The sequence below is a fragment of the Carcharhinus amblyrhynchos genome, chromosome 18 (genome assembly GCF_965287045.1).
Source record: "Carcharhinus amblyrhynchos chromosome 18, sCarAmb.v2.hapA, whole genome shotgun sequence".
In the NCBI taxonomy this organism is placed as follows: domain Eukaryota; kingdom Metazoa; phylum Chordata; class Chondrichthyes; order Carcharhiniformes; family Carcharhinidae; genus Carcharhinus; species Carcharhinus amblyrhynchos.
In genome coordinates this window covers 41,666,814-41,675,607 of record NC_137341.1, presented here as the reverse complement: position 1 = coordinate 41,675,607, position 8,794 = coordinate 41,666,814, and the positions used below count along the sequence as shown (strand labels likewise).

Sequence of the window (8,794 nt, the reverse complement as noted above, 5' to 3'; positions counted from 1 at the left end):
ATAGAAAGGGTACTTTTTATAGTGTATTTGCAACAATTGGTATGAATTGTAGCAGACGTAAGACCATAAGATCATAAGACCATAAGACATAGGAGCAGAATTAGGCCACTCAGCCCATCATTCAATCATGGCTGGTATTTTTCTCATCCTCAATTTCCTGCCTTTTTCCCACAATCTCTGATCCCCTTATTAATCAAGAACCTATCTATCTCTGTCTTAAAGACCCTCAATGACCTGGCCTCCACAACTTTCAGTGGCAAACAATTCCACAGATTCAGTATTCTCTGGCTGAAGAAATTCCTCCTCATCTCTGTTTTAAAGAATCGTCCCTTTAGTCTGAGATGTGCCCTCTGGTTCTAGTTTTTCATACTAGTGGAAACATCCTCTCCACGTCCACTCTATCCAGGCCTCGCAGTATCCTGCAAGTTTCAATAAGATTCCCCCCCCCACCCCCCAATCCTTCTAAACTCCAACGAGTACAAACCCAGAGTCCTCAACCATTCCTCATATGACAAGCTCTTCATTCCAGGGCATGCCAAATTTCCTTAGCCTCCTGAGAAAGTAAAGGCATTGGTGGGCTCATTTCACCAGGTTCTGTATCACTTTCCTGCTCTCCGTCTCATTATTGTTTGAGATCTGACCCACTACGGCAGTGTCATCAGCAAATTTGAAAACTGCAAAGGAGGTGTTGTGGCTTATTCTTACTGACTGAGGGACACTTGCAATATTGGACCAACGTTGTATAAAAATAAAGGCATTGCTCATGGTACTTAAAATTATTTCTTGGATCAATCCAAATAAACATAATGATGATTTGTTGGCTGCTTTTAAGTTGGAACAGAGGCCCATGATGTTGCTCTGGATATTTGTTCTGGCTACTCGATATCTGGCACCATGAAATAATGTTCCTTGCACTTCTGACACAACTCAAACACCAAATGAGTGGAAAAATATCATTTAAATTGCCATAAAAGTGCAAATCATGCTGTCTTTCATCACTATGGCATAATACAAACTAGTTTAAAGACTTACTCATCTATCATCTAGAACTGGTAACTGGCGACATATAGTGGATTGGTCCCCCCCAAGAGTGCCATTTTTAACATTCTAGTGTATCATGTCAGGGACAATGTTTCACTGAAGATATTGTTTGTTTTTTTAAGTAACTAATCCCCTCAGTTATCAGGGTTTACAAGAAAGTATGTCCAGGGTCCTTGATTATGCTGGCTGCTTTTCAATATTCTGCTTTTCCAGGGAACATTTTAGATTTTGATGAACAGATAAAAAGAAAGATTTACATTTAGTCACAGAAACCGTACAGTGCAGAAAGACGCCATTTGGCTCATCGAGTCTGCACCAACAACAACCCCGCTCCAGGCCCTATCCCCACAACCCCACATATTTACTCCGCTAATCCCTCTAAGCTACACATCCCGGGGCACATGGGCAACTTAGCATGGCCAATCAACCGAACCCACACATCTTTGGACTGTGGGAGAAAATCAGAGTAAACGGAGGAAACCCACGCAGGCACGGGGAGAATGTGTAGACTCCACACAGACAATGACCTGAGCTGGGAATCGAACCCAGGTCCCTGACACTGTGAAGCAGCAGTGCTAACCACTGTACCGCCCATGAGTTATCGGGCACCTTTCCCCTCAGGGCATCCCAAAGCACTTTACAATTGTGAAGCGTCGTCAATATCTCAAAGTCGACACTCTCAGGACTGAGGCTGTGCCAGATTTCGGGCTGGCTGGTTTGAGCTGCAGAAGATTTGGACCAACAGGGTCAAGGGTCACTCAAAGTATGGGAATAGACTGGTACACAAATCAGCAAAATCAATGATAAATTGTAGTCAGGCCCTCAATGTGTCAATGCAGTGCCGAAACATTCAGCTAAGTTATATTTTTAATTAAATTTGATTCCTGGCACTGCATAAGAATGTCTGATTTTCGGACAGCCAGATTTGAGGCACTGCACCGTTTTGGAAACTCAGCAGTTAATTAGTGCACAGCAAGCTCCCACCAACAGCAATGTGATAAGAACATAAGAACATAAGAAATAGGAGCAGGAGTAGGCCATCTAGCCCTTCGAGCCTGCCCCGCCATTCAGTAAGATCATGGCTGATCTGAAGTGGCTCAGTTCCACTTTCCCGCTTTCTCCCCATAACCCTTAATTCCCTTGCCTTCCAAAAACCTATGTACCCGTGACTTAAATATATTTAGCGAGGCAGCCTCCACCACTTCAATGGGTAGAGAATTCCAGAGATTCACCACCCTCTGAGTGAAGAAGTTCCTCCTCAACTCCGTTCTAAACTGCTTCCCCCTTATCTTGAGGCTGTGCCCTCTAGTCCTGCTGTCCTTTCTAAGCAGGAAGAATCTCTCTACCTCTACCCTATCCATCCCCTTCATTATCTTATACGTCTCAATAAGATCCCCCCTCATCCTTCTAAACTCCAACGAGTACAAACCCAGTCTATTCAGCCTCTCTTCATAGTCCAACCCCCTCATCTCCGGTATCAGCCTAGTGAACCTCCTAAAGGATCATATTTCTGTCCTCAGGCATGGACGGGGTTTGAACCCACGATCTTTGGTTTACGAGACCAACGCCTTACCACTTGGCCACCGCACCTGATGATGACCAGGTAATGTGTTTTCAGCGATGCTGATTGAGAGAAAAATATTTGCCATCACATTTGACTCCCGTGCTATTCCTTGAAATAAAGGGATCCTTTACAGTTACCTGAGTGGGAAGACAGGGCCTCAGTTTAATGTCTCAGCTGAAGGACTGTACCTCTGACAGTGAGGTTCTCCCTCAGCACTGCAATAGAAACATAGAAAATAGAAGCAGGAGAAGACCATTCGGCCCTTCGAGCCTTCATTTTGATCATGGCTGATCATCAAATTCAATATCTTGATCCCTCCTTCCCTCTATATCCCTTGATCCCTTTAGCCCCAAGAGCTATGTCTAATTTCTTCTTGAAATCAGACAATGTTTTGATCTCAACTACATTCAGTGGACGTGTATTACACACATTCACTACCCTCTGGGTGAAGAAATTTTTCCTCACCTTAGTTCTAAAAGGTTTACCCTTTAGCCTCAAACTATGGCCCCTAGTTCTGGACTCCCCCCATCATTGGGAACATTCTTTTTGAACCTACACTGTCTAAACCCTGTCAGAATTTTATAAGTTCCTGTGAGATCCCTTCTTCTAAACTCCAGTGAATATAATCCTAAACGAATTTTGACTTTCAAGGTCAAAGGAATCCTGGTGTGGAGAACAAAAATGCCACCTTAACTGAGTGGGGACATTAATCTAAGGTCAAAATCAAGGCTCATTTTTGAGCAGGATAGAATGAATTGACTGTTTCCACTGCTGTGCATGTCTGAGGATATGCACCAATCGACTCAAGAACAGCTTCTTCCCTGCTGCCATCAGACTTTTGAATGGACCTACCTCACATTAAGTTGATCTTTTTCTACACCCTAGCTATGACTGCAACACTGCACTTTCTCATTTCCTTCTCTATGAATGGTATGCTTTGCCCGTATAGTGCGCAAGAAATAATCCTTTCCATTGTATGTTAATACATGTGACAAAAATAAATCAAATCAAAACATGATCTAGAAAGGCGTGATAGTTACACTCGATAGAAGTGGAAAAATATTTCCATCCTATCTTAACATCTGAGCTCACTAGCAACCTCCAGCCTCAAATAATATTTTACTATTCTGGTTATTACAGTCACTTTTGAAAAACATAATGCTGCAGCACTTGACATGTACCTGTGTTACAGTTTAACACATTAACTAATACTTGGCTTAATGCTGACATGAAGACCTTTGATTTTTGATTTGATATAATTTATTATTGTCACATATTAGTATGCAGTTAAAGGTATTGTTTCTTTTGTGCTGTACAGATAAAGCATACCGTTCATAGAAAGGAAAGAAAGGAGAGAATGTACAATGTAGTGTTACAGTCATAGCTAGGATGTAGAGAAAAATCAACTTAATATAAGGTAGGTCTACTCAAAAGTCTAGAAAATCTCAGCAGTTCTGGCAGCATCTGTAGGGAGAAAAAAGAGCTGATGTTTCGAGTCCAGATGACCCTTTTTCAAAGCTTTGACAAAAAGTCATTTGGACTTGAAACGTCAACTCTCTTCCCTCCATACAGATGCTGCCAGACCTGGTGAGATTTTCCAACATTTTCTCTTTTGGTTTCAGATTCCAGCATCCACAATAATTTGCTTCTATTCAAAAGTCTGATGGCAGCGGAGAAGAAGCTGTTCTTGAGTCAGTTGGTATGTGATCCCTAACTTTCGTATCTTTTTGCTGCTTGAAGAAAGTGGAATCAATGGATGGAAGGCTTGCTTCTGTGAATGGACTGGGCTACAATCACAAGCTTTTGTAGTTTCTTGCGGTCTTGAGCAGGGCAGAAGCCATACCAAGCTGTGATACAACCAGAAAGGATGCTTTCCCTGATTTTGCCTTAATTACTGCCTAATTTGCTCAGTTTGAATAAATTACTCATCTCTGGGATTAATTTATTTTCGATATATGATCAATTACTAGTCTGCATTCTGAATGAGAGCAGTCAAAACACTGATGCATGGAATATGGGCTGTCATTCTCCGACCTTGCTCGCCCCAGAGATTCTCTGGTCCTGCTGCAATGAATGGAGATTTGGCTGAGCGCCGAATTCTCCATTCTCGCTGGCAGCAGTGGCAGGACGCGTGCCATCAGGGAATTCTTACACTCATTCAAGTTTCTTATTTCACCCGAGAACAGGGGTGTGCAGGTCAACAGAACCCTGCAACTATGTCCTGTGTCATCTACCTACACGGGAAATGTTCTACGATTTTGTGTCATGCATGCTTTCAAACTAAAATTAAATATATATTTAATTGGGCAATTGTCATTAATTTAGAAAGCCAGTAATTGCTCAAAATATGTATCTCTGGTCTTTCACAGCCTTTCTTCTTTAGGTCAACACTGTAATTAAATGGTGCCATGTTTTACTGCTGTACAGGTATAAATAAGTCCATTCAAACAACTCCAAGACTCAAGTAAAAGATGTGCAGGTTAGGTTGATTGGCCATGGTAAATTGACCCTAGTGTCAGGGGGATTAGCAGGGTTAATGTGCGGGTTTACGGGAATAGAGCTTGGGTGGGATTGTGGTCGGTACAGACTCGATGGGCTGAATGGCTTCATAGAAATCATAGAATCCCTACAGCACAGAAAGAAGCCATTTGGCCCATCAAGTCCGCACTGACCACAATCGCACCCAGGCCCCATACCCCTACGTATTAACCCACTAAACCCTCTAACCTACGCATCTTGGGACACTGAGGGCAATTTTAGCATGGTCAATCAACCTAACCTGCACATTTTTGGACTGTGGGAGGAAACTGGAGCGCCTGGAGAAAACCCACACAGACACGATGAGAATGTGTAAACTCCACATAGACAGTCACCCAAGCGGGGAATCCAACCCAGGTCCCTGGAGCTGTGAAGCAGCAGCGCTAACCATTGTGCTCCGTGCCGTCCCGTTCCTTCTGTACTGTGGGGATTCTATGATTCCTTGATTCTATTAGTTGGTTCACATATAACTAGTGTAGCCCCACACTGCAGTTTTTACATTCCTTCAGGAGATGTGGGCATTGCTGGCAAAGGCCAGCATCGATTGCCCAAAATTGCCCTTGAATGAGCCGCCATCTTGCACGACTGCATTCCATGTGTTGTCGGTACACCCAGAGTACCTCTTGTAGATGACACTCACTGCAGCCATTGTGCACAGCTGGTGGGAATGAACGTCATCATTACACGCCAGCAGAAAATTGTTCCCTAACTGGTATTTTGGCTTCGCACTAGCTGACACTGAAACACCAACAAAAAGAACTCTGCACGTAACTCTCCTCTTCATAATGACAGTCATTATCAAACAGGTACTCTACCTTGGATCTGACACGTTATACAATAAGTCGGTATCAATCTCAAATTATAGTGTGCCTGCGTTTCAGATACTGCTTTTGATGCCAGTTGATCCCTTAAATTCATTGGCCTGAGTGAACATGTGCTCAACCCATAACCGCATAAAATCACACAAGGTTCACACAAGGGTGTGCATTCTGACACCTTGCGTAGTATTGCGGTCAGTGAGCACGTGCAGGAATTGCAAATGTGCCCGCCAACAATTAAACAGGCAAATTGAGCCCATTAAACATATAGTTGTCCTGAACTTTATGTGACCCATGTGTTTTTATGCTACAAATTCAGGTGACATTTGCACTTTTTCACCATTCTCGATCCAGGGTGGGGTAAAAAGCTCAAATATATTTGAGGTTTGATGATTCATGGCTTTTGCCAGTTATTTGTTGTGTCTTTAGAGACATTTTGAGGCATTTTTTGATAGCTGATATCCCTCCATCAATTCTGCAGCTCCCTCAGTCATTGCCACAGTAGTTTCCGGCCTGCAGGGAGCTTGTGTGATACCATCTCGCCCTCATTGTCATGGTTTCCGCCCTCTCCTCCATCCCCATTTTAAGTTTTAAGTTTGTTTATTTGTTAGTGTCACAAGTAAGCTTACATTAACATTGCAATGGAGTTATCGTGAAAATCCCCTAGTTGCCACACTCCGGCGCCTGTTCGGGTACACTGAAGGAGAATTTAGCATGGCCAATGCACCCTAACCAGCACATCTTTCAGACTATGGGAGGACATCAGAGCACCCAGAGGAAACCCACGCAGACACTAGGAGAATGTGCAGATTCAGCACAGTGACCCAAGGCTGGAATCGAACCCGGGTCCCTGGTGCTGTGAGGCAGCAGTGCTAACCACTGTGCCACCGTGATATCATTTCACATTTGTCACCAGTTAATTAGCCAGCCAGTGTGAAATCATTCTCTGGAGATATCAGAGGACAGAAGTGAGTTCACATCCACTTAGGTCCTGCCAGTCGCGCTCTGGTGCTAAGCATAAAATCCCGGCCATTGAGTTTGAAATTACTCCAGGACTGATTCAACTCAGTGGAAAAAATTATTTTTCAACTGATTAGTCTGAGGGCATTCTTTTGCTGAAGTGATCTCGAATCTGCACTAGAAGGAAGGAAGAGCTTACAACCAGCAGGTTCACGGAAGCTCCTGAATGGCCAGTTATGCTGCTATTTGTCAAGCTTTCAAAAAGCACAAATGTCTTTGTGGAACTGTGCCTTGAGGAGATTAACTCTCTAGCTCGCTGTGATGAGTCAGATAGCTGCAGGACTGCAGAGAGGCAGGAGCCCAGGCTTTTTGTTGGAGTAAATTTTAAGCAACAAAAGCTCAGAATACAGGAGACTATAGCTGAAATTTTATTACATCAGCAGTGGTTTTGTATCTGCTGCTAACTGGCTATTGATAACTTATTAAAGAACTGTTGTGCGCACTATTGGAAGTATGGTCCATTTCTGACTTACTCTGTCACCCTTTTATAATTTCAAATCCAATGTCCTGAAGTTTATACGATTTAAGTCAATTAGGTGCAAATATGTTACAGAAATTTATAAGAGTGTGCCCGAGGCACATGTTTTTATATGTTTAAAGTTCTCATTCTTGTTTTCAAATTCTTCCACAGCCCTGTCCCTTTCTCCACCCCACAACCCATTTTTGTAAACCCGTCTAACTCTACAATCCTCTGGAATTTTTGCACTCTTCCAATTCTGATTTCTTGTGCACCCCAATCTCCATCGTTACGCCATTGCGAGCCTTGTCCTCAGCCATCCAGGCTCTAAGGGCTGGAATAGCTTCCATAAATGTCCCCATCTCTCTACCTCCCATCCATCCTTCAAAATCTCATCTCTCCAAATAGTTCCAACACCCACCACTACTAGCAACAATATTTGCCTTTAATGGTGTAAGATGTCCCTGGGTTCTTCGCCAAACAAAAGTTGACACTGAACCATGTAAGGAAATACCAACGCAGATGGCCAAAAACTTGTTCAGGCTCTTTCTTAAGGAGGAAAGATGGGGGAGAGAGTTGGACATGCCTGGAGGAGGATTCCAGAGCTTTTGGAAGACCCACAGAATCAATGCAGAATGATTAAACTTGGAGATGCGCCAGAGGTCTGTGCGAAAGGCCTAAACTGGAGGAGTACTGATATTTCAGAGGGGGACAGGGAGGGGCAAGGCCCATGATGAGTTTGGGAATAAGAATGAGAATTTTAAAAATCAAAGGGCCAGTGTTAGTCAGTTGTAGCTATGTGTCTGTAATAAGTCCTCGGAGGCAGAAGTTCCTTCATCAAAATCTCTTTATTTACATGTCTGACAACAGCATACAGAGTGCTTTCAGTCAGCAGCCTACACGAGGAGCCCCAGAGGAACTGACACTCTGCGTTAAGTACAAAGCAAGAGGCTCCCTGATTGACCCATCAATTTGGCCCTTAATCAGGACCTACCTCACAGGTCTACCTCAATTGCCTGATTAAAGTCATTACAGTGTCAGATTTTATTTGCTAACAGTGCTGTGAAGTGCCTCGAGGTACTCATAAGGTACTATATAAATGCAAGTGGTTTTCGTGGTAAGTGATTTAAAATGGCACTACCTTCTCAGCAGTGAAGCCCAAATGTAGTCAGGATTGGAGGCTGGAAGGAAGTTTTGGCTATGACATTCAGGTGTCACTCGAGGGAGTGCAGCGAACGTTTACCAGACTGATTCCGGGAATGGTGGGACTGATGAATGAGGAGAGATTGACTAGGTTAGGATTGTTTTTGTTGGAGTTCAGACAAATGATGCGGGGGGGAATCTCATGGAGTCATA

At 43.4% G+C, this 8,794-nt stretch overlaps 1 non-coding gene across 1 annotated transcript; it reads right to left on the bottom strand.

Annotated features, from left to right (window-relative positions):
* Positions 1–2,559: 2,559 nt before the first annotated feature.
* On the bottom strand, positions 2,560–2,631 carry trnat-cgu (transfer RNA threonine (anticodon CGU)). The gene has a single exon. It is a non-coding gene; the product is annotated as a tRNA-Thr (tRNA).
* Between the last annotated feature and the right edge of the window lie 6,163 nt (positions 2,632–8,794).